This window comes from Aulostomus chinensis, chromosome 9 (genome assembly GCF_037954235.1).
Source record: "Aulostomus chinensis isolate RoL2024-O1b breed Wild chromosome 9, RoL_Achi_v1.0, whole genome shotgun sequence".
NCBI lineage: Eukaryota > Metazoa > Chordata > Actinopteri > Syngnathiformes > Aulostomidae > Aulostomus > Aulostomus chinensis.
Window position 1 is genome coordinate 4,039,749 of NC_141328.1, and position 24,763 is coordinate 4,064,511.

A 24,763-nucleotide genomic window follows, 5' to 3' on the forward strand; every position below is an offset into this window, starting at 1 on the left:
GATCATGTTGTCGTCCAGGTTCTGTAGTGTGAGTTGGAGATGAGATGAAAGCTTTATTGTAGTCAAGAGTCAGACAGGGCTAGCTGCTAGCTAATGCTAGCTCTAGCTCCTGTTTGATCTCATTGTATTGCCAATTTTTGTTCAGCATCACATTGTTATAACTTTCCCACAGCCTCTGATCCATTCAGTGACATTAGGATTACGTCTGTTGACAAGATGAACAGACAGCTTAACTAGAGCCCCGCGTGGTCCTTTACTAAATGAAGAGGAAGGTAACTTGACTGGTTTGAAGAGCAAATCCTTGGTAAACATTGTCAGGTGTACAACTGGTACCTGATGTCAGCTGTCAACAATATGTTTCATCTCCACTCCCACAAACAAGCATCTACAAGTTTAGTGTTACGATCAACTAAATACATTTGAAGGTAAAAAGCTTTCACTTCTTCGTTTCCTGCAACTCACTATCACCTCCAGGGCTCCACCGGCCCACTCCACAACTGTAGACTACATGTGTCTCTGCTCCAAAGGACTCCAGTGCCAAAAGTCCATTCATCTTGTGATCCAGTTTTTGGCCTTATTCTGATTTAGGTCCTGCACAAGCTGATACATTTACTTTGACTAAGTATGTGAAACTGAAATAACGGCTAAATGAAACTACTTAAAGAGGCAATTTTCCACCAACAGGCTCCTTATTGGTTTACACACCAAAATTCAACAACTGGAATTACAAAAAAAAAAAAAAAAACTTTAAATTTGGTTGGCAGCCGGGGCCAAAAAAAACATCAAAACCTGAACATCAGTGAGAGCTGTTTTAGAGTTCTGTTGTGCATTTTGTCCATGGACGAGAAATCTTTGATTCACAATGACTGTGTTCAAAACTGGAGGAAACAAGACCTGGTTGCCTAGATGCCACCAAGGGTCAGAGAATCCTGTAGGGAACTCGGTCAAGAACCAGTTCCTTGTCGGCAGAAAACGCCCCTCTTGAAAGCCTACTTTCTTCAGAGTGTCTAACTTCCAGCAGCTTGCTAAGACACAGCAGTTTCCTAAAATTTTCTTCACAACTTCCAAAGGAGAGTTGTCCTCAAAAAACTTCAGTGATGGACATTGATGGCGCCATCCCTGTACATCTGTGACACACTGATGTGAACTCCTTATAAATACCGGGAAAAAAAAAAAAAATTGGAAAGTGTTGAGAGCAGTCTGAAGCCTGAGGTTTTTCTTCAGACGGATTACTTTTACATATGTTTACCTCATTATTTGAAACTTTGGCCACATTAAAATGAACATCTGACATTGTAACATTATACACATGACAGGAAATAAGTACAAGCCTAATGGGCCACGTTTAATCTCCAGGATCTTGATCCAAATACTGGAGGTTCTAATTCAAAACAGTCATATGATTTAAATCCTCCCAAACTATCTTTGGATGAGAATAGATATCAGCTGCAGGAACAAACACCACCAGACAAGTTCAATTCTGGCCTGTCATCAAGTTCCTCAATTTACTCTAATTAGCAACAGCTAAAATGATTTGCCGCCAGCGGCATTCATGTGTCATTATAACAGTGAAAGTGAGATTGTTGCTCACTGGATGTTTGCTAATGTTGCTATCAAAGCGTAGCCGGAAATTTTCACTGCCTTGTGCTCCGGAGTGCCTGCCGAGCAGCGCTGCAGCACCAGGAGGCTGAGGACCAAACAATAGTGAAAGGGTCGGGTTCTGATCGATTTGACTCAGGCTAATAAGCAAGCCTGGATGGGAGGCCTCCAACCCTTGTCATTGCAGGTCTTTGAAATCTTGACAAAGCTTTTTCTAAATAATGTTCTCAAGCATGTGGAATGTTAGTGTTTATAAAAGAGACAGAGCGAGGGTGCACTCACAGACACGTCTGCCCCCATCAAGCTTGTTTGGGAGTGGACGTCTATCAGTTCAGAACTCAGCGACTTGCACGAGTCATCCATTTCTCATTTTCATTCCCCCTGACATGCAGGCTTGGGCTCTGTGTCTTCTCTGCAGTATTTACAGTGGCGGAATCTGTTTATGTCACACAGATGTAAATGTTTATACTTGATGAACGCTGGCTGAGTTTTTACAGTCCAAAAAGATGTGTACAGTTTTGAATGTGCGGCGATAGTTTAGCTTAATTTACTGTCATCATTAGGAATGTGAGATCTGTCTCCGACGTTGGTTATTGGTTTTACAGCACAGTGCCAGGTTTACATGTTAAATAGTGGCCTGTTTGTAGAGCCAAAGCCAGCAGCATACTTGTTAGACTCTCTCTCTCTCTTTTCCAAGTGCCAGCTGATGTGGAATAAATTAGGTGGTTTATACTTTTTATTTCACATGTGAGTAAATTTCTAAGATCCCGTTTTTCTACAACCGCATATTAAAAAGTCTGTTTTGGAGAAGGAAAGTATGTTCAAACGAGCAAATACTGTAAGTATATCATTGGTTAAAGGTATCCATTTGGGAGTTTGGCATCAAGATGTGTCCAAAAAAACAAACAACAGTGTGTCTTCAGGTTGTGGGATAATAGAGCAGCTATTTAGTTAAAAAGGATCATTCCTGGGCCCTGTGTTCATGTGTTTGATTCAAAAACGATGGACAAGTTCCAAAAATACTGGAACTGTTCCAATATTGAGGAAGCTGACTTATTCAAAAACTCTCCATCATCAAAATCAGCTAAATATTTGTCCATAACTTTGGAGAGAAATGAGTGTGAGCAGTTCCTTCGCTCTGATGAGGTTCAGCGTGACTAAACATGTCAAAGAACAACGCTGCACAACACTGGTACATCAAGTGAAACTTAATATGTAGTTCAACACGTTGGCATATAAATGATTGTCTGTTACATCATCAAGCTCATTGTCAGCTGGTAACTCCCACGGCATTTCATGCTCCCCAGCTGATAGACTGCCTACCCTGCGTTAGCCCTCGGTTACTCTCAAAGTGGATAGATAATTTGATCATGCAGCTGTTCTAGACTTTCCAAATGTTATCAGACCACATGGATCAAATTCTGATGGTAAATCCAGTCATTTTGGAGCAGTTGTGTCACACCCGCAACAATTCATCCGTAAGCGCGAGCCAACAATAGCGATGGAGAAGACTCGGGTGGAGCCTGCATGAGTCAACACGTTGTGAAAACTGAAGACAAAAGCACTGCATGATGAGCTTTAAACAAAAAGACCTGTGTGGACCTTTTCCACCGTGCTGTCAGACACTGAGAAGAACAATCTGAGCCTGACAGAGATCAACATCATCACCAGTTTGCAGATTTTGGCTATAGTGTCTCTTTGTTGATTATTTGAACCTAAATACAGAGGAAAATAGAGCCCAGTTTGAAAAACACCTCAATACGTCCCAATTTTTGCCTAAACTAAGATGTCTTACTCGAGTGTGAAGTCCTTTAAGGGATAATTGTGTGTGGGTGATAATGATAGCCAGTGTGTACTGACCAACATGTGTGTACAGTTAGGAGTAACGTTACAGCTGTGAGTGTGACAGCATGCGCACAGTTCTCATCAGTGTGTCTTCTGTTAGCCATCACTTAAGCAACAACTTAGGCAAAATCAATCAATCAATCTCAAAGCTTCATTTCCACTCCAACAATTATACATAAATGGAGACTTTCTTATATGCAACCATCATCGGGACTGCTGCTACAGTGGTGTACTACAAGTCCATCACACATACCTGTAAATCTTCACGGCAGTGTTATCTCAATCATCGACGACAGAGGGATGATCAATGATTAATCTATAGAGTTCAAGCTGAAACAGACTTCACAAAGTGCTTCGCCAGTCAGGACCAGATGAAACGATCAGTAGCAGACAAGTTGTCTCGTAGAAAGAATGATTAAATGCATCACTGAAACGGTTTTACTACTGCAAAAATAATGAATTAAACAAATACATCGACGGAAGCTGAGAAAGGATCTAGTAGCGATTACATTTGTTATGCTAAGCTTCATTATGCTAAAAAAAAAAGATAAGTTAACACTGATATTATCACAAGAAAACAGTTCATTATCTCCCATTATATTGAGATAATGAGTTAATCACCTCATTATAATGAATTATACTTTATTGTTATGTAATTATCAAAAGATTAAAGCATTAAACCTTAATTGCAAGTACAGCGTTTCTCAGCTTCTGTAGAAAACAACCTAAAAAAGTTTATTCTATTGTTATCTTCATCCAGATGAGCTTCACGCTTGAACAAGTGAAACGTACATTTGTGCCTCAAAAAGTTAAGTCGGGTCCTGCGTGCATGCAAGGAAGCAAGATGACGATAACGGTGTAGTTGTCACAGTGTTATTGGGAGTTGATATTTTGGTGGGAGAGACGAGGGCTAATAACACCTCCAGGCAGAACACTGGAGTCTTCATTTGTTAAAGCCATTGTCCTGAGCTCTTTTCAGCTGGCAAGCTATTCATCATTTGGGCGGCCGTTATTTTTAATGAGTCTGTTATCATTCATTTTAGGGCATCCCACCTTTCCTTGACACGGATAGTATTTCTTTTTATATAGGACATAGGATTTATGTCTCCCTCTCCTCTCGGCCTGTCTTCCTCTATCCCTCGGCTGGGAGCTGTCAGCTGAATGGCAGTTTTAGATACGCTGGTACACTGGCCTCCACCAGTCAGCTCACCGGGGCCACCGCGCTCCTACAGCTCCAGCTGCAACCTGCCTCTGAGATCTTTGTGTGAAACTGTGCCCACAACATGGCCCCATTCTTCTCTCCCTGTTCGCTAGGTTTCACCTTGTGCTTCAGCAGAGGACATGCAGACAAACTTTCACAGATTGCCTTCAGGTTAAAGTATTTTGTGGCGTATCAAAGTAAAAATACATGACACTTACTCTTAGTGTAAAACCTGTCTCACTGGAATTCAAGGACTCAAGGAGATAGCGAGGGCTGCACGGTGGTGCAGTGGTTAGCACTGTGGCCTCACAGCAAGAAGAATTCTGGGTTCGAGTCCCGGCTCGGGCACGGGATCTTTCTGTGTGAGTCTGCATGTTCTCCCCATGCCTGCGTGGGTTCTCTCTGGTACTCCAGCTTCCTCCCACGGTCCAAAGACATGCAAATGGGGACTAGGCTGAATGAATACTCTAAATTGACCGTAGGTGTGAATGTGAGTGTGAATGGTTGTTCGTCTCTCTATGTTGGCCCTGCGATGGACTGGCGACCTGTCCAGGGTGAACCCCACCTCTCGCCCGTTGACGCTGGGATAGGCTCCAGCCCCCCCGCGACCCTTAACGTGTAGGAATAAGCGGAAGATGACGATGGATGGAAGGAGATAGCGAAGATATTCCAGCACTAGCCGTGACCTGCTCTAGTGATGCTAACTGACCTTTTAGGATTCATACAAATTTATCACGTGTTCCACTTGAAGGCAAACAGCCATATGACTGTAACACCTGACGTTTGAGATCAAACATTTGCGTCGTCTGTTTCTCTCCGTGAGTTTTTCACTGTTTTTCAGGGTTAATGTCCATCTATACAGCATCACTGCGCATCTCTGGTGATCTGGTCACAAATGCATCAGATCATAAATCACTAGAATGTGCCTCCACTCATAATGCTTCCCTGCTCTGTGTGCAAGTAAGTAGCTTTTTTCAATTTGCAAAGACCAAATCAGTTGTTTTGAACCAAAGCGAGGCAGTGATGCACTCCCTGTGCCTCCTCTGCTGTTCATAAAAGGGGGAATAAATCTTCTTTGGCATGTTCCAGCCAAATCAATGTGACCCCGGCCACAGGTCACATTACCGTGCATATATGGCCATATGTGCCTCAGACAACCTCTGAATGTGATCCCAGCGTCCTCAGTGGAGTTTGGGCGCTCTACGTGTGTCTGACTGCACAGATTAGACACAGTTCCTGAGAATTAGCCACGTTATAGGAATGCATCACACTAGCTATTGCATATCACATCTGACAAATTTAAACTTGCAAAATGTTTTCACTGAAGGTGGGGGTTTTTTTGCCTTTGAGATGGAAACACCTTTTTTGAAGTTCTGATATCATGAATATGTAGTTTATACCACCCTCAGGTGTTTTCTGCTGTGAAAATCGGAATAAGAAATCATTATCAACAGTTGAAGCAATTGATTAAGAAATTACCATTTTCTTTTTTGCAACAAACAAAAGGTTGCTTCACATTCACTTGACAGTTAGACGGAAACAATCAATCAAATCCCAGTTTTTTCACACCTGCATTAACTGATATTTGGGCCACCTGGGGACAGAGGAAACCCTCAGGAGGCAGATCGGCCCTCTGACAATCTGAGCGTTGCTGGCAACATTAACAAGTGTTTTCAGAGATATTATAGTGCTACATAAATAACAGTCCATATCCCATTTTACCATTTTTGTGGTTTGAATGTGCGTGAATGAACGTGAATTGTATTATGGGCACAAAGAGGAATTTTATTTTACTTTTTTAGCTATTTCTGACACACAAAAAAAAAAAAAAAAACATCACAACAAAAAAGGTGCCAGCTGCGGCTAAAACCGACACTATGACCAGAGTTAGAGTGAACCAAAACAGTAGAGTTGCAACAATGACCATAAACTGGCTATAAAGCCGAGGGCAGCTGCAGAGTCGGGTCATTATTCTCTGCAAGTTCATCAGTAGCAGCATCTGCTCTGACGTGAGACGTTATAATGGAGCTGCCTTAAGTTACTGCTGTAATACAACATCTATTAAAAAGGATTTTGCAGCTACTCTTCCTGTACCTCCTAATTACTCATCATGACTGGCTCTTAAATAAATGTGTCGGCGCAATATTCCTGCAGTGTCTTGATCATAGAAGCATTGCAAATGTTTAGACTTTTTACTAAATATTAGGCAGTAAGAGCTGATCTGCATGTCACATTGAGTTGGTGACTAAAGGCAGGTGAAAGAATGCGCACTTGGCCTCATGGAGACACACACGCACACACACGCACACGCACGCACACACACACGTAGGACATCGGCTCAAATTTTCTTGCTGTAACAGAAATGACCCGACAGGTTTTGCACAGTGAGATGTTTTCTGCTCTACTACACTTTTGGGTGGTGGAATCAGGATGTCCACTCGGTGCCAAGACTTCCTCGGCTCCTCTCCACGACGTGATCTGCTGCGACTATATTTATCGACAAAGGCCGAAACACACATGTAGAGAAACATGTCCTAATCTGGCGAATGACTACAGCAGAGGCCTGAGATATGAGGTGAGGTAACAGACTGTTTCACCAGATAGGCAAAGCGCCCTTCATTGAAAGTTATCAACAGGCAGCTGGGGGTAATGCATCACGGTTTTTGTGAGGACAATGCTACGACGCCGAATCCAAGTACAGATGCATCATAGTTGCACAGTGAGCATTTTGTTACAAATAATGCTGTCATCAATTTTCATCTTTTGTTTAAACATATTAGTCTTTTGGACAAGATAGGTCATATTTCAGCAGGTTGATAAATTTTCTCCCCTCTCCTCTTCACAGAATGTGCACTTAATTAATTACACAACCTTTAATTGGACAGATTATTCCTGATGGTGGTGCAGTGCTAAATGTACAAACTCTGAGAGGGCTCACAAGTAATTATTTTAATGCCACTTTCTCAGCTTGCTGTAATCAGTATATTTCAAATAATTAGTATTTTTCATAGGGAAAGGTACAGATACCCTAAAAGAGACAAATTACATTTACATGTGTGGGTTTTTTTTTTTTTGCAGCTGATCCCTCATCTACTGCATCATTTCCATGTGCTGAGGCTGTACAGTGTTAAGGGGCGTATGATCACCCCTTGATATTTTATGATATCTGGCGGTATTACCTCCTGTTTAATTACCTCAGTAATGTGCATTGATATACATGATGGATTTTTACGGAAGCCCACTTCTTAAGTATCGGCTGCGGTGACATGAATGATCATCACTGCTGCAGTGGTCTTACGAGATAAATTAATAATTGTGATAGAGGAAGCGGAATACAATTAGCAAATGCATCTGCGGTCAACTAAAGAAGACAAACATGAGCGCAAACATGCTTACATGGTGTTGTATCACTTAAACTACTGACATCAATTAATCATTTCATTTAATGTCACTCTGTAAGAAGATTTAAACAAATAAACTGACTTGAGCCAGCAAAAGACCCTCCTACATGATGTCAACAAAGACAATTTATTTCTTTTCCGCATTGCTGTGGAACAATTTAGAGGGAAAAAAGGGAAGAATGGTGCAGTTAAAACTTCACAGCTTGACTCTGAGATAAGGAGGCTGTTTGAACTAATGGCTAAAGCCTGGTTTGATGGCGTCTAGGCCTCAAAATCACATAATTCAAAGCATGTATGTCAGCCTCGCGCTCATTACCATGACTGATCATAGTGTCTACCAGTATCCTGCCCGCCTGGCACCCCGGACCTGCAGGTGGTACTTTATCTAACGTCCAAGTCGATTTTTCACAGGAAATTTTCTCTGCTAAGCAGTCTGAAATTACAGCTTGGCAAGGAGCAAAAAAGAAAAAAGAAAAAAAAACAATGTCGTCAAATTAATGTTTGGATATTTTCGGTGTGATTAAGGTTAAGACAGATGACAAAACAATACTAGAGGTGAATCAATTTGTATTCAGTGATAGCCAAAATATCACAAAAGGGCTTTTTTTGTTGTCGTTTTTTTTGTTTGTTTTTGCAGTGGGACACCACAATAGCATTCCATTCCGACAAACCCTCCTTTCAAACATCTAAGTGCTCAAATGCCCAAAAATCATGTGTCACCAACCATCACTCTCCCATCTCCGCCGGCATCATCGAATCTGCTTTTTTTTTTTTGTTTCCTCTCATTCTCCCCCCTCTGTCTCTTGTCCTTCTTTTTTATTGCTTTGTACAGCAAAGCACCATTACTGATCCCTTCCAAAGCACAAACTAAAAATCTATCCCGTTGTCATTTGCCGCACCGTGCCATCTATCATCGGGGGTGCTTGGCAGCGTCTCCATACGAGAGAGGAGGTGCTGGAACAGGAGGCAGAGTCAAGGACTTTCACGCGCAACAAAAAACTTGTCACAATTATTTATGGCTCTTGCTGGGACACATAATAGGACACATCAAACTGCTGTTTTTTTGTGTGATGAGCGCCCTCACATCGCTGGCTCCCTTGTCGAAGTGGGTCACAGGCATCTCTTGCCTTACACATACAATTTCCAAGACAATGGCGGAGCACTTGGGGAAGTGACAGTGACAAATACTGGAGCCCCCACAGAAAGCTGGGCAGGCTGTTACATGAGTGATTGCGCCAATAATCATGCGGAGTCGTCACGTGTCTGTGGAGCAGGAGGGAGATGGGCAGCAGAGGTGGCAGGGGGTGGGAAGAGACGGAGCGAGAGGGGAGAGAGAGAGAGAGAGAGAGGCAGTGTATGAGCGTGTGTGAATACGACAGGGAGGAGCTGGGGGAGCAGCAGGCCTGTGTAGAGAAGTGGCTAACAGGTCCTGGCAAATCATTTTTTATTTCCTTATCATCCATCTCCCACTTCCTCCCCTCAGATGAGTTGCTGCTAAATGACTGTCACTTCGGACGGTGCTGTGATATGTTCTGCTGTAGCGCCCGTAATTGGGAAGGGGTCACCAGTGCCTGTTTCTCTTCATGACCTTTCTTAAACTCGGCCGCCCAGGGAATTGGGCAGAGCCTCAGATTAAATTACTTCTCCAGCGCCTCGGCCCTTCACCTTAAGTGCTGGCACTTGGCTCCAGTTCATGGGAAAGAAGCCCCTTGTTCTCGCTTCAGCACTTCAGGCATCAAGCACAGACTTGCCCGGTTTGCCAGCCTGAGCTGAGAAGAGAGAGCATCAGCCTGTGCTGGGGATACATGGCAAAAATACTGCAGGAAATAAGTCTGTAAGTGCAATACAAGCTCAGAATGAACAGTCACTACAATCCAATCAGATCACATCATCCTCCCAGTAAGATGTCCGCCATAACCTGCTTTAAACTGCACACAAAAACTGCCTACACTGCAAGCTGACATTGCCTCTCTTTTTTTTTTAACTTTATTTAAATAACAAATTTATAAATCAAGGTGTCTACAGGGATGACCAAGATAAAAGAGTTTTTAAGACATTTTTGCCACAATAAATTAAAGATAAAACCAGTGAAATATGCTCCATTTTTATACGCCATTAACATTTATGAGTTAACACCACTCTGGATCCAAAATGGACCCACATTTTTTTTCAGCATGGTGCAGCTGGCTTAAAAAAAAAAAACCTGATATTTTTTGGACAGTTTTGCTGTTGTTTGTAGTTGGTGGGGATGGGTCACCATTAGCCTCGAGAGGTGAAAAAAAAGCCTTTCTGACCTCAAGACATCTATTTGTGAGTAATTGAAAAGAAAAACACACTTTACTCCGGATGAAGTATTACTTTAAGGCCTCCTATTAGTATTTAAGACCTTTGAGGCTTTAGGGACCAGCTGTCACCCTCCAAATGTTTGTTCTCCATCAGAAACAAGGAGATGCTTCCATCTCCACAAACATGCCGTCAAGAACACTAAAATTATGTCTCATCATACGTTTTGCTTCCAAAAAGTTTCCAGTTTTTTGATCCCTTTGGAGATTTTTTTTTTTTTACTTTTTATTGATTTAAAATAAGTAAACAGCAGGCAGAGCGCACATAAGCAAACAGAGACAATGCAGATAACATTAATGTCACGTAATTGCTCGTTTGAGTGCATTTATTCTATTAGTGGTAAATTGTTGTAATTTGTCAGATGCCAAAAAACAACAACAACACTGTGACACCAGCATTATTCATTGGCCATCAGCATTGCTGCTCTCTAAAACATCAGCGTTGGCCACTGGGAAACCAAGTCAGTCTACAGCTAATAGTGTGATGTGCCATAAACGGAAAATGGACTCAATTTATATAGTGCTTTTCCACCTTTATGATAGTCAAAGCACTTAACAATGTTGCCTCATTCCCCAATTCACACACACACACACACACACACACACACACACACACACACACACACACACACACACACACACAGGCACTCATGATGGAGGCTGCCAAGCGCCAACCTCCATCAGGAGTAATTAGGGGCTCCATATCTTGCTCAAAGACACTTGGACATGGAGGGATGCTGGAATCCAACCAGCAACCCTTTTGATTAAGCGGGCTTAAGTGATTTCTTGTTAATGCTTAGCTGTATAGAAACAACAACAAAGAGTTAAAAGTGAAATCATCATCTCACTGTCAACAATATACCCCCGCCTCCTCCCGCCCGTCACCACTTAAAAAATGACACAGCAATGTGAGCCGAGAGGCAGCTATTCACTGCTCTGTTAGATATGATATAAGGAGACGCCAGCGCTCCCAAAGACTGACAGAGGAAAAAACACCACCCAATTGTTCTCCAAACAGTGCGGGGACGTCTAAATAAAAATGTCACACGTTGGCTAGCTATCATGCAAATTAATGGCATATCTGGCTGTAAAATAGACATTATGTGAAATCAAATTATCTCCGAAGGCATAAAAATGCTCTGATCAAGTGTTCGTCCTCCCCTTTGAGAGCCTTCAACAGCTCGACTACTTCCTCAATTACTTTGGGTGTCAACAGACAGCTATCTGCAATGAGGGCATGTTTTCCCACATAATGACAACTGATAGCTGGTGTCAGACAGGTTATGCTTTTCAATTTGTGTCTGGCAATAATAACAATTACAGCTCATGCAAGTCCTCATTACCTTACAGTATGAATTCATTTCGCTGTGAATATTTCCCCAAACACTCATCTCCACACCTGTCAGCTGAGACCGGCAGTACGGAAGGACAACAGAGGATGGAATACAAAGAGCTAAAGTTGTGGTTTTAAGTTGACCTTTGACCTTGGGTCAAACATCAGGCCAGTCAGACTTGTCCCTCGCGGTCTTTGGCTACTCTCAGCTGATAGCTTTACATCTTCAAAATATTTCTTTTGTGTTACCTAAAGTGCAAATTTTAATATGAAATAATAAGAGGAAACAAAGAATAGCAGCAAATCTTGAAAATAATATCAATTAAAAATTAAAAATCTACACCTCAACAAGGTTGTCATTTTACAGAATTTGGTGTTTGATTATAATGGGGCTGCAACTGAGCTGGGCAAAAGAGCTCTTTCCTATTTTGCTCCCTACTTTTTGAAATGAACTGCGGAGCAAATTGTGTCAAACAAATCTACCTCTGAAGCATTTCAAGACATGATGAGACCAAATGTAACTGACCGATGTCACGGCCCTATCTGAGCTGAGTTACAATCTGTACTTGTGTGTTTCAGTGGTCTATTGTCTATTGTTGTCTCTCTAGAAATTGTTGTTGGCACATTGTCTTGTACAGTGGGTGTTCCTGGTTAAATAAAGGTTAAATACAATAAAAAAAACAAAAAAAACAACAACTCTGCAAATAACTTAGTTTTACACCCTGGCATTTCTCAGAAACCATGCTGGACCATTTATTACCAAGAGCCATGAAATAACCCAACAGAGCTTTTTAAATTCTCCAGGAAAATCCTGTGAATCTGTGTTGAAAAGCAAAAAGAAAATGTTAAAGGTAAACTTTGTGTCATCTGTCAAGTGTGAAAAGTGTATAAATCATAGTGGCAGCATGCACCGCATTAATAAAGTAGTGCTAAAACTTGGCGTCTGCCATGTACTCCATCACATCAATTCTGGGTAAAGTGGCTATATTCACTATTTAATGAAAAACAATGCATCTAATGACGGTGTGGGAGGTTTTTCTGGTGGTGATGAACCTCTGATTTACTGAGCTCTTCAGCTCATTGTTTAGCTGTCCAGCTGCAACTTTACTGTTTTGGTTCACTCTCACAGAGTTGTTTTTGGCTGCAGCAGGCGGCTGGTCTCAGCAAAAAGAGCTATAAAAAAACCCACACTTGCCAAGCGACACTGTAAACTCCAAACAAAAACAGGCACAGTTAGCAACTAGCTGTTAGATATAGTGAAGCATTTAGTGGAATACAAGAGCGATACTTCCAAGATTAAAGATACCACTAAAAGAGTGAAGGGGAGCGATTGTTGAACGCAAATTCACCAGCTGGGCAGGAACGTGTCTCCTGGTACTGCTGTTTTAGCTAACATTAGCTAGTTGACACTGAAGCTACATGGCATACTGACATCACACATTAACGTGAATGCTATGCCATAACACTGGAAATATATGTCCCAACAGACGCCTTCGCTCCACAGTGATGCCCTCTGAGCAGAGATGTAACGGTGTGTCACCAAAATTATTTTGGCAGTACGTTGATGTGCTGGAAGTGCTGATACACACACTGATATCAATTCATCAAAATGTGTATTGAAATGCATTTCTGTAGTGTTGACTTTTCATATAAACTTAATGGAAAACAAACATGGACAGCATATCAAGTGTATAATTTTGGTACCATGTGGTCATGAGAGGTTACTGCACTTCGTGGCCATTGCAGATAGGGAAACAAACAAAGAACAAAAACACATTTTCTGACACAATGCTGAGGCAGCCTTTAACAGCACCGATCAAGCCAAGCAGAACACCTCGGAAAGGCAGTTTCACAGTTTCACTCTTGGGAGGGTTTTCTGGGGTTTAGCTCGCTGAAGAAGTGATTTCTTATAACCGAAAAGTTTCCCTGGAGCAGGTCTACATGAAAAGAGGCCGGACAGTCTAGTAAGCATGATAATCATGGTCACACGGTTATCATGATGATTAAAATGTTAATGAATCACTCACCGTTGGGGAAATTTTACCTTCAGATTCAAATGCACCCTAAAGGTCAATGTCATATCAAACATCAAGGTCAACCGGTGCAAAATCAAACCCTCAAACAAACAGGATTCAAGTTATTTTCACGTTCTGTTCATCCAAAACTGGTAGCATATGTACTCATTCTGGACAGCACAAAGTTTCCAGCTATACAGACTCTTGTGGCCTCAACAGCTTTGGGCATCCACATGGGTGACAGTGCCAACTCGCCTTTAATACACAAAAATATAATGTCCTAAACTTTCAAACCAGCTTTAAAAGTCATTATGGAGACAGAACATCTATAAACAGCAGCTGACTGAGTTGAGGGTCATTGCTTCCGTCACTGAGCAGCAGCCTCTTATTTTCTCTGCTGGACGTCCAGGCCTGTAAACTCTGTCAGGACTGGGCTGAGGAGCCAACACAGACCGGACTCACAGCTTCACGGCCGAGGCCTTCTTCTCTCCATCTGCCTGGATTTTCTTTTAAATGAAAAAAGGGGATACATTTCTGTTTGTTGTAACTTTCTTTTGGTAAGACTTCTGCCCCATTCCTAAAATTCAAGATGTAACTTGGTCCACTCATCTTCACAATAAAGGAGACACAGCTAAAAGTTTAGAGTTGAGATTCCCTGTTAGAAAAAAAAATCTGCTCAATTTAGATTGTTTTTTTCCCCCCTAAAGAGTTAAATAGGAACCCCTTATTTGAGTGAACTCCAACGTAGTGGAGCTCTGATATCGTGATTGACGAGTTAGACTCGTGTCTACCTGGATTCCCACAAACTTTGTCTTCATCTCTGGACTTCATGCTACATGTCTGACAGCTGGCACCAAATCTCACCTTGCCTAATCAAACGTAATTCCTAAAAACCTCTCTGTTCTTAATTTTAGTCACAGCCCTAGCATAGCGTCCTCAAAAAACACAGATTTCTGAGAATATATCAACAGTTCTCATGATAAATGTTTTATTGAATTAATCGAAAATGAGGTTTTGAGTCTTTCAATGGTCAGTGTTGAAGGGTGTTTGGGGGGTTTAACAGATTTCGCCCCCTTTCCTAATTCTAGTTGACATCCGCTCATGGATGGCTTGCATTGCACTGGCATCCGTGTGTGTCTGCTCCTTTGAAACACCATCCATGTGTGGCCACAGCTACACTTGACAATGACACAGAGTGATGCCCCCTCAAAAGCAGAAAGAGAGGGCATCTGTGATGAATCACGTCACCACGGAGGGGAAATCTGTTAAATAGTACTTGGACACTGCAGCATGATAATTTTCTTACACAGCAGCCTATAAGTATCTGACAAGCCCTATGCTGACTTGGCAGTCTGTTACAAAATGGCAGGCGTGCCCTTTTATCTCGGTACATGTTTCACGGCAATTGGACAATCAGCCACTGCAGTGAAAATCCATAGTATTGATCGGCCTGTATCTTCTCTATAATTCTACAGCAGGAAATCCCTGATGACAAATTATATCTGCACCAGTTTTTGATTGGTGCTTTGATGTAAGTGATCTCCAAGGGCAGACTGAGGAACTGGTTGAGGCTTTATTAACTGAGTAGAACCTGATTCTTCCTTGTCTCACATTCGCCCAAAGCCAGACTTTCTGTCAGACAGTCAGACTGCAGGCGGACAATCAAAACTGCTTCACTGATTCTGACTTTACAGCTGCACACGCCGACCACCCAGCGACGTCACAGACAGAAGCGCGGGCGGGCCGTTCTGAGGCATAGCCGGCTGTGAAGGTGACTGTCTGCCTCCTGCGTCTAGACTAGAAGAACACACATGCCAATGCAAGCGTGTCACAATAAATCTTGCACCTGATATCACACAACTTTTCAGCTATTTCTAGATCACGGCAAAGTCATTTCTGTATTTCATTACCATTTACAACATGATTTTTTACAAGTCCAACCTGAGCTTGTCGCTGCCTTTTATTATACCTTTGTCAATTCTGTGCGAGGTTTCAATTTACTGTCAATATAAGCGGCCATTTCATCCGAGCAGCAGAAGACGGGCAATACTGTTTCCCTCCATCTGCCATAATAGTGCTGCTGGAGTGGAACATGCAAGTTCATTTATGAACGTAAAGCAAAGAGGTGGAGAAGGCAGCACAAGACAGATTAAAAGTGATATGTGCTCTCTATTGATTCTAAACAAACACACATGCTCCCGCTCTCTCTCTCTGAATTCAGGACTTGATGTGCATGAAGAGCCCTATCATTACACGCCATACACTACATCCTTTTTTTTTCCTCCACTGATAACCCTGACCACAATACACTGCTCAACACACTGGAGTGCACACATCAAGAGGCCTCTTCTAATCCTGCCGGCTACTTAGCAGGCATCAGAATTGGCGCAGAACTTTTCCAAAATCCACTGTCATAAATCCGATGATTTTTGAAAGGAGAAGGGGAGAGAGAAAGCCCTTTATTGGAGAATCGGGTGTGTGTGTGAGGAGTATGGGGGTGGGGGGTGGGGTGGGGGGTGGGGGGGGGGTGGATAATGTTGGACATAATCCAGCCTCTGACAGAGGAGGAGGGGGAGCCAGCATAGTTTACAGAGAGGCATATGCTCCCTCCCTTCACACAGACATGAACTACAGCAGAGCAACCTTTTACCAGCCAGTCAGAGAAGGATAATCTTTCCCCTCGCAGCACAATACAGGAGATTACATGGAGAACATGTCAGTCTGCACTGGATTTGCTAGACACTAGATCTCTTGTCCCTATCGATTTTGCAGGCTGCTCATTCATGTTTTCACACGGGTCTCACAGGCATAGAGGCCAAAAGCATATGGTTGACGAAGCAGCCATTTTTCTCTTTCTGCTCCCTCTCTCTCTCGCTCTCTCTGATTGGATGTTTTACTTTGTGTGTGTGCGCACCAGTATTTGCACATACATGATCGCAACGGTGTCAACGTAACACCTGCTCCCGGCAAATGCGTTTTGTAATCACAGGACAAGTTAACCTCGACACCGCAGACTGCAGATGTTGTAATCCCTGGTGCTATTCTGTCGCTGTTGATTTGCTTCGGCACAGGCGCAATAATCGCCCTCATTTTAGGGGTTATAGTTTTCCCTAAAGCTTTGCTTTATTAATCAATTATTAGACTGCACGGCTTGACACAAACAACAGAAGCTGCTATAGTTTACACACTGCTGGACCCAGATGGTTAGGAGTTTTTCAACCATAAACAGGATTCTTTATGTGTTTTTTTTTTTTACATCACCACCATTTAAATTATGGAAACAAAGATCCATTGTTGTTGAGTTAAGCAGAGAAAGTTGGTTTATTGAAAACATATGTGCCTAAACTTCTCACAGTATTCTAACACGTTAGCAAACCAGGCTTTGATATGATTGCCAGTAAACTGCTTGCTCTAAAATGACACGATGATGCACGGCAGCAGAAAGAGGCTGACAGAAGAGCAAGTTAACTGCAGAATTTTTCTCAAAAGTATAAACAACGTCATTTGAAGAGCTGATGCGATAATTTGCTGGAATGTTGTATTATGTTGTATAACATAAAGAAAGAAAAGAGAAGAAGCACATCCCAGTTGTATGTCTCCATGGTTGTGTGCCTGTCACAGTGACCTCTGACCACCGAAAGTTTTCCAGGTCCTTCTTGAGGTCCATCCTAAATCCGTGTGGGTGGTGGTGCCACAGAATATCTGAAGACATTTCCTCAAAGTGTGTCGGAGATATCACGTTGACGTAGGCTTCAAGTGACAGTGACCTATGACCTTCAAAACTTTCTTCGATCATCCTTGAGACCCAGTGAAAATTTGAGCCAAATTGGAAGTCAATCCCTGCATTCCTGAGATGTCACGTTAACGAGCATGGGACGGACAGACAAAGTCAAAGCATCAAGCTTTCACTTTGCCGGCCCTATAAGATGTCATCTGTGCTCCACTGTGGTAACGGACGCCTGACATTGTTTTGTTTTTTTTCTAATACACATTATTTTACAACTCATTTGGCTGATATTTGCCAACATCAAGTTTATATAATACACACATTTTGTACATCTGGCATTTTGGTTACTCCCCAAAACATTTGGAAAAGCCCATGAATCCTATAGTTACAACATTGCAAGAGACTCCAACAAAACTTCCCAGCCACCATATTTAAAAATTGGCAAATATCTCTCGATACCTCTGACCTGCCGATGCTATCCAGCGTCCCTGCCAGGGATGAATAATTCATGAGCCTTTCAGTTGGTGTAATCTCTCTGACAGACAGGCACTTGGAGATGTAAGACCTCAGTCAAACCAAATGTAAAAAAAAAACAAAAAACCATAAAATAAAATGCAAATTGTCTTGCTGTGCTCGATGGATCTGCCCTCAAATTTAATGGCTTCCTCCTTGGCCCGTACTACATCTCTGCATCGAGTTTGGTGAAAAAAAACCTTATAATTTTTTGCATAATCCAGCTACAAATCAAACAAATAAACAGCACAAAAAAATCATGACCTCCCTGCGGAGATGATGACAGTTATGTGTTGTAGTGGCATTACACTTTCAACTTTCTGCCACAGCAGTTTTGACATAAACACAAAGTAACACGGTGAGCTTCTCGGTCCTCAATGACAAAAGCGCTCCATACTTGTGCAACTTTAAGGAAGCACATTAAGGCCCAGTAGACTCTGACAGAGGAGTCCAGCGGACTCACAGTGCCCGCTTTAAGGAACAGAAAACAAGAAGGCCTCACTCATGCGTTTCTTAGTGATCAATATGCTAACTTGGGAAATGCTAAAATCGAGGCGGATGCTTGACAAAGATGGATAGATTTGCACCGTCCGTGAAATGTCACTGATTCAGTGGAGGATGTCACCTCCGGATCGCTCGGCTGTGTGATAAGCCTGACACATCAGCTCGGGGTGGAAAGTGGTGTTGCGCCACTCTCTCGCTCTCTCTCCCTGTCAAAGCAGACGGATGACAACGACCACCACCGCAGCATGTCCGGTGGGACCCAGGTAAAAATGAACACAATTAAAAAAACGGATGAGTTGCAATTTGCGGAGAAAAGTCAATGTGTGAGGTTTCGGGTGGTTAGCAACTGAGTGGTCGCAGGAAAATAAAATCATTAATATTAAGTGAGGGATGTCAATCCAAGTTTGATTGAAACGCTCAAGTGCAAATCTTTTTTTTTGTTTTTCTTCTGTATAAAAGCACTTTTTAAATTCCTGCCTGTACCCACCTTGACACACATCCACATCCACAATATATTCAGACTGACATACATCACTTTCATTTTCAGCCCATCAGACACTCCTTGCTCAAGATTTCACTGATAATGGGAACAAAGCCCTGTCATTTTCCATAGATAATGTAATTGCCATAGGGAATGAAGCCATAAAGATGGCAATAAAGGTTTTAATTTTACTGCCTTCTTCCAGAATTGAACCCTTTGTGATGCCCATATATTCTTGTGCCCCGAGGCAGTCGCTCAGAGCATTTTTTATCTATTTGCTCAAGATCAAAGGTCTGTCCAACAACAAGAAGCACTGACAGGCTGCTTCCGCACATGTTGGGCCCATCTGTGGACCATGGGGAAGGAGCGCGAGTGAAAGCTTTCTAGTTTACTATTTTCCTCATCACTCTGTCAGAGAGTTTTGTCTCTGGAGACGTTTGGGCAGTTTGTGTGGTCAAAACAAGAGAGTGGCACAAGGAGGTGGGAACGGGCGAGTTGTACTTTAGACTGACCCATAACGTGACCTGATGTCAGAATGTTGCACCTTGGTCTATTCTGACGTTGCCTTTAGGCTGAATTTGAATGGATGGTTTGCCTTGTGTTATTCCTCCTCCTTTTCACTTCCAGGCAGCAAGTATCATATCTAATATTGTATCTGAAAGACTCTGATTGTAATCATGCAGTTTTCTGAAGGAAAAGCACTATAAGCTGACAGAAGACAAAGCACCATCCACCCACAGCATTCTGAGTAACTAATAGCCCAGGTCAAAGTCTGTCCTTTTATTTATAATCCTCAACAGCATGAAATATGAAGGGGTAGATTGAGATGCATAACTTCACACCCTTTTTTGAAGCAGGAAGCCCTCAGACACCAAAAATGATGAAATGCTTTGGCTGAGAGGTAAACTATTAATAGACTCCTCCACCTGAAACTGTCACCGTGATCCCTGCTCTCCAGCCCCACATCCACACCAGGAGCACCTTTCAGGGACCAGCACAGGGCTGCTGAGACGGACGATTGCATATGCTGAGGTGTACACTGCACCTGCAGAAGGCACGCTTATCCCAAGACCAATATTTCATAATTGATAGTCACATGAATGTGTCTTGATGAGCAGAGCACGCATGTTTCCCATTGTGCTGAATCCGAAGGTATAACTGCAAAATCTGCTTTAAAAAAAAGGCCCAAAGTGTTGTTCAGTCAAATCGAGGGTGATAGTAAAACAGGCACGCCTGCATTTTTCATGGCCAACTAATTAGCCATTTCCCCTAAGAAGCACAATAAGAGCTCTTGTGTGTGTCACTGCCGTCTGCTGTGTGTCATGAATAAAAATGCTCATTTTAAATATTTTGGGTACAACTTTTGTGATGTAAATCAGCCAGCAGTAAAGTTATGTCAGTGGAAAAGTCACTGCCAGTAGCACCCACATTCCACAAATGATCATTTATTACCCAACACTATTTTTAAAGGGGGAAATGGCAGCCTCTCTTTGTCAAATCTAACAAGGGAATAGCTTTCAGGTGCTTATACCACTATAACTCATCTCGGTGACCTTTTGAGCTGGAATTAGGGCACTTTCATCCTTGCTCAGGAGCTCGTTGAAGTCCATTAGCATTTTTAAAAAGTGTAAAGAAAAACAGGTAATCTTTCATTAGTAGACCTAGTGAACTTTAGGAAGGTTGCTAAATGATGAAATATTAGCTGAGGAGGATTATAGCATTGATAAGCACCAGCTACTGACTAACGAGTGGAATTGCGCAATTTTATTTTATATTAGTCACTTGCATGCATCAATGTAGTATTTCTCATGTTTTTTCTTTGAAAAAAACAGAAAAAAGAGGATCGTAAGTAGGATTCATGTCCATATGTGAAAGCTAAATCTGTTAAAGTATGTTGATGAAATCTTGAATGTGTGCATGTCGATGCATGATTAAAATAAAGAAACACACCAATTAACCCAGCCAAGGGCAGCATACAGCTGGTATTACACTCTGAAAGAGAGTCCACATAGTTGTCTACACAGCCAACGGCTGTACTGCTTGTTGTTTTAGACGTTTGCTTACAGTTTCACCAGCATCCACCAGCAGCAAAAACACAGATCTGTTGACTGATCCACTACGATCAGACCTGAGGATAAATATGTTAAAGTTGCAGATGCTAAATATACTTTGAAGCGGCTCGAGTCAAGATGGTGACGCGCACTAGTGCAGCAGATTGGAGCAGCCGGTGGGTGCTGCCACTGTTGTAGGGTTGAATCAATTATTACCAATCATGAGTGACTGATTCAGAGCCCATCACCCTGCCACACTGCCTCCTTTCATATTGTACTACTTTATTATCAGAATACCTATTTCACTGTTGTAGCGCCTTGTTTACATTTAGGTGAAAATTTGTATTATTTATTAATCTATTGATGTGTATTTGCACCAAAGGAACTTTGCTATTTCATCGTATGCTTCTGTAACGACAGTGCAGCTCTTCTCCTACCAGATGCAAAAAGTAACGTTAAAGTCAAGCAAAAGAAGAAAAGGAGGAAATATAGGACGGGGAAATGCCATCAGGGACAGCATAAATAAAATTTAAAAAAACTTGCCCCGAGTAAAGATTAGCATAGGAATGAGTCCTAAAATATGATCATCAGCATTGTTGAACATCTGGTTCCCTTGTCTAAAAGTCACTGTTTTTTCAGTTAAATGCCTGAAATAAAGTCAGTGCTTCACAACAGCCTGTCAACGTTTTGTTCAACAGAAAGAAATATATTGTACAGTGTTCTTATGGTGTAATTTGTGCATAGCATAACGGTGGCTTTGTAAAGGATTGCATATATGTTTTAAAACCCATCAAAGTGGTGTTCATAAGTGAAGCTGATCGTGTTTAACAAACGTGTCATTCTCATAAACTTTTGTGTGCCACAGAGCTGATTTTCAACTAAAATTCCAGTGGAGTTTGGTTGAGGGAACCCATGGCAATTAGCCTCAAGTAAATATTGCTCCTTCCTGTGTTTTGAAAATTGCGGTAGGCCAATTGCCATTTTGATTAAATTTCAATTAATTGTGCTACCCTGGTTTGTATTCGCAATTTTAGATCAAATCTGTGTGCGCTCATGAGTCATGCATGAGGACCATTCTTTGTTTTTTGCACATTGTTCATGCTGAAGCTAAAATCCATGACAGCGTCAAGCACATGTAGAAATCATGAGCTCATATTTCCTTGTTCCAAATGTTCAGTTCCTCCTTTATCATTAAACTCCAATTCAACATGCTCCTCCTTCAGGGAAATTACACAGCCAACCACCTAATCCCAGTCGTGGTGAGTGCTTCCACGGTAGCAGACCAAATTAAACATCTGACTGAGATTGCAGGAAGAGACAGGACATACCGGCTTCAAAACCCATTCTCTATTTTTGAAGCTTCTAAATAATTCATAGATAAAACAAAACACAACAAATACCTTGAGACGTGTGCTACCCGCTAAGTTAATACCACAAAATGAAATAGAACTTTATCTTGCTGCTCAAATTGAAGCAATACTGCGATATTAAAGTGTGAAAGAGAGCACAAACGCTGCAACAAATTACAAAATGCCAGAGGGACCGACAGCAGTATTACAGAAGACAACCAAATACCATTTCATTTGTGTGGGCCACGCAGTTCAATACTATCGTTATTGTCAATAAATGACAACATGCGTGCTAGTTGGAGTCCCCCCCACCTCCCCCCAACTCAATCATGAGGTGCTTGGGCTATCAACTTGAATAATTCTGTATTTTGCATTGTCACATGCAAGACCAGCAAAATTACTTATTATAGTATCAGGAAAAAAAATCTTGCCAATTTTGCTTGAATCAACAATAAACATCACTAAAGCACAAGAATCCTAATGTGGCAGATGGTGCTGAGATGTCATACCTTCTGCTGCTTTTTTAGTCTTACTAGTGATCAAAAGCAGTTATGTACAAAAAAAAGGGGGGGGGGTGGATATTTGAGTGCAAATATCATCTTTATATGGCCATTACTTATCAATCTTTATACTCATTCTGGAGCCACTAAGTCATGTCACCTAGATGTCCTCTGGAAGCAAATGGCCCGACACAGAGTATTGAATTACATGTTCCCCTATTTACTGGAAAAGCAGGTCCCGGAGATAACAAGAAAGGTGATATTTACAGTACAGTAGCCTACAGCAGTGTGATGTCTCCTGCCAAAGCTCAGACAGGGTGGGACAAGTGGCTCCTCCATGCTGGGAAGAGGGCGAGACAGTGACGAACACAGAGAAGATGCATCCATGAACACTGAAGTCTTAAAGGCCCGTGAGACGGAAGTCATGTTGCTATTTGTGTGCATATATTTACCTGTATCCAGTAGCGACAAATGCCATGACTATTGATTGGTGATTACATTAGCAAATAGTGCTGAATTTGGGTTGTGTGACGCTCAGAACAATTTGTCTACCTTTTCACAGCTGGAACGACTACTTCAAGTTAGCTCTCCGCTAACTTGAATGCCAGTGAATAATTTAATCATGCAGCTCTTCAAAGAACTTTTAGACCAAACTGATCACGCGGTGAAAGAAGTAATTTAACTAGAGTCGTTGAAGCTCTAAACAATTTATCAACTGTTTTCAGACACAACTGTGAGCGGCTATGGAGCAGGATACATCCGGTTAGCCCTCTGCTAACTTGATTGTAAATGAACGATTTCATTGTGCAGTTCTTACACCTTCCAAATCTTTTCAGATGAAACGAGTCATTTGCTGGGGGTTGTGTGAAGGTCTAAACAATTTATTAACTGTTTATCAACCACTTCTTTCAAAATTCAAGTCTATGGGGATACGTCTTCTGGGACTGCAGTGAGTGCATCAAGTGATGGATGGGGAAGGGCATCAATATCAGAAGTAGTACACACCCCTGACTGCAGGATGAGTCATCAAACATTTCAATTGTTTTTACAGGAAAAGAAAAGTCTCTGGGATTGATTTTTATACATATTTGGTTCATATCAACAGATAAATGTGCAATAAACTTAAGGAAATAGGATTAAAAGTGTGAAAAAGCATTTTTCATTGGTGTATTCATTTTCAAGATTTGCATGTTTGCACCTGACAAGATCAGGTACTTACCTGTATGGGCCTCATAGAACTCCTGATCTTTCTTTATTGGATGAAGTTTCGGGGCATGTTGATGGTTCACCGACTGACTTGGTGGGGTTCCGTGATCTTTCAGAGAAAACAACATTGCTCTGTTTAACATAATTTCCCAATAAAAAGTCAAAGAAGGAATGCAGCACACACAGCAATGTCACACGGTACAGACAGACCACCAAAAACTAAAATGCAGATTAGCAGCTGAAATGCAAATAAAGTCTTCTGAATTAAATAATATCATGATTACAAGAGTTCATGACAAAAACCTCACTGTTTCCACTTCAAAAAGTCTCTTCATAGACACATAAATGAATTTCCCATTCATATATCCTTGCTCTAGTGCAATATTAAGTTGTATTCAAGCCTTTAGTAGCGGCAACAGGAGGAGCACAACACCTGATTGCAGCCAAAGTTATGAATATGTTAACCAATCACATAAGTTGATAATCAATTATTAACTTTTAATTTAATAAAGGAAACTTTCAGAGTTCTGAGTCATTCGCATTTTTCTCAGTCGTACCCAGCTAAGTGTGCCGCTGTTTGCAACGATGCATTAACCCCATGATCTCCATGAAGCTGGCTGCTGGTCATCATGGCAACCACAACAACAGACGTCCCCACGCATATTATGATGACAAACAAAGGCCACAGGGAAGGAA

At 41.8% G+C, this 24,763-nt stretch overlaps 1 protein-coding gene across 8 annotated transcripts in view; it reads right to left on the reverse strand.

Annotated features, from left to right (window-relative positions):
• The window catches only part of tshz2 (teashirt zinc finger homeobox 2), a 127,657-nt gene that overhangs the window by 88,799 nt on the left and 14,095 nt on the right, over window positions 1-24,763 (reverse strand). For all 8 annotated transcript variants that reach the window (XM_086213188.1, XM_086213194.1, XM_086213187.1 and 5 more), the window contains one exon: window positions 24,081-24,176. The gene's annotated coding sequence lies outside the window, so the exon portion shown is untranslated. The remainder of the gene's footprint in view (window positions 1-24,080; window positions 24,177-24,763) is intronic.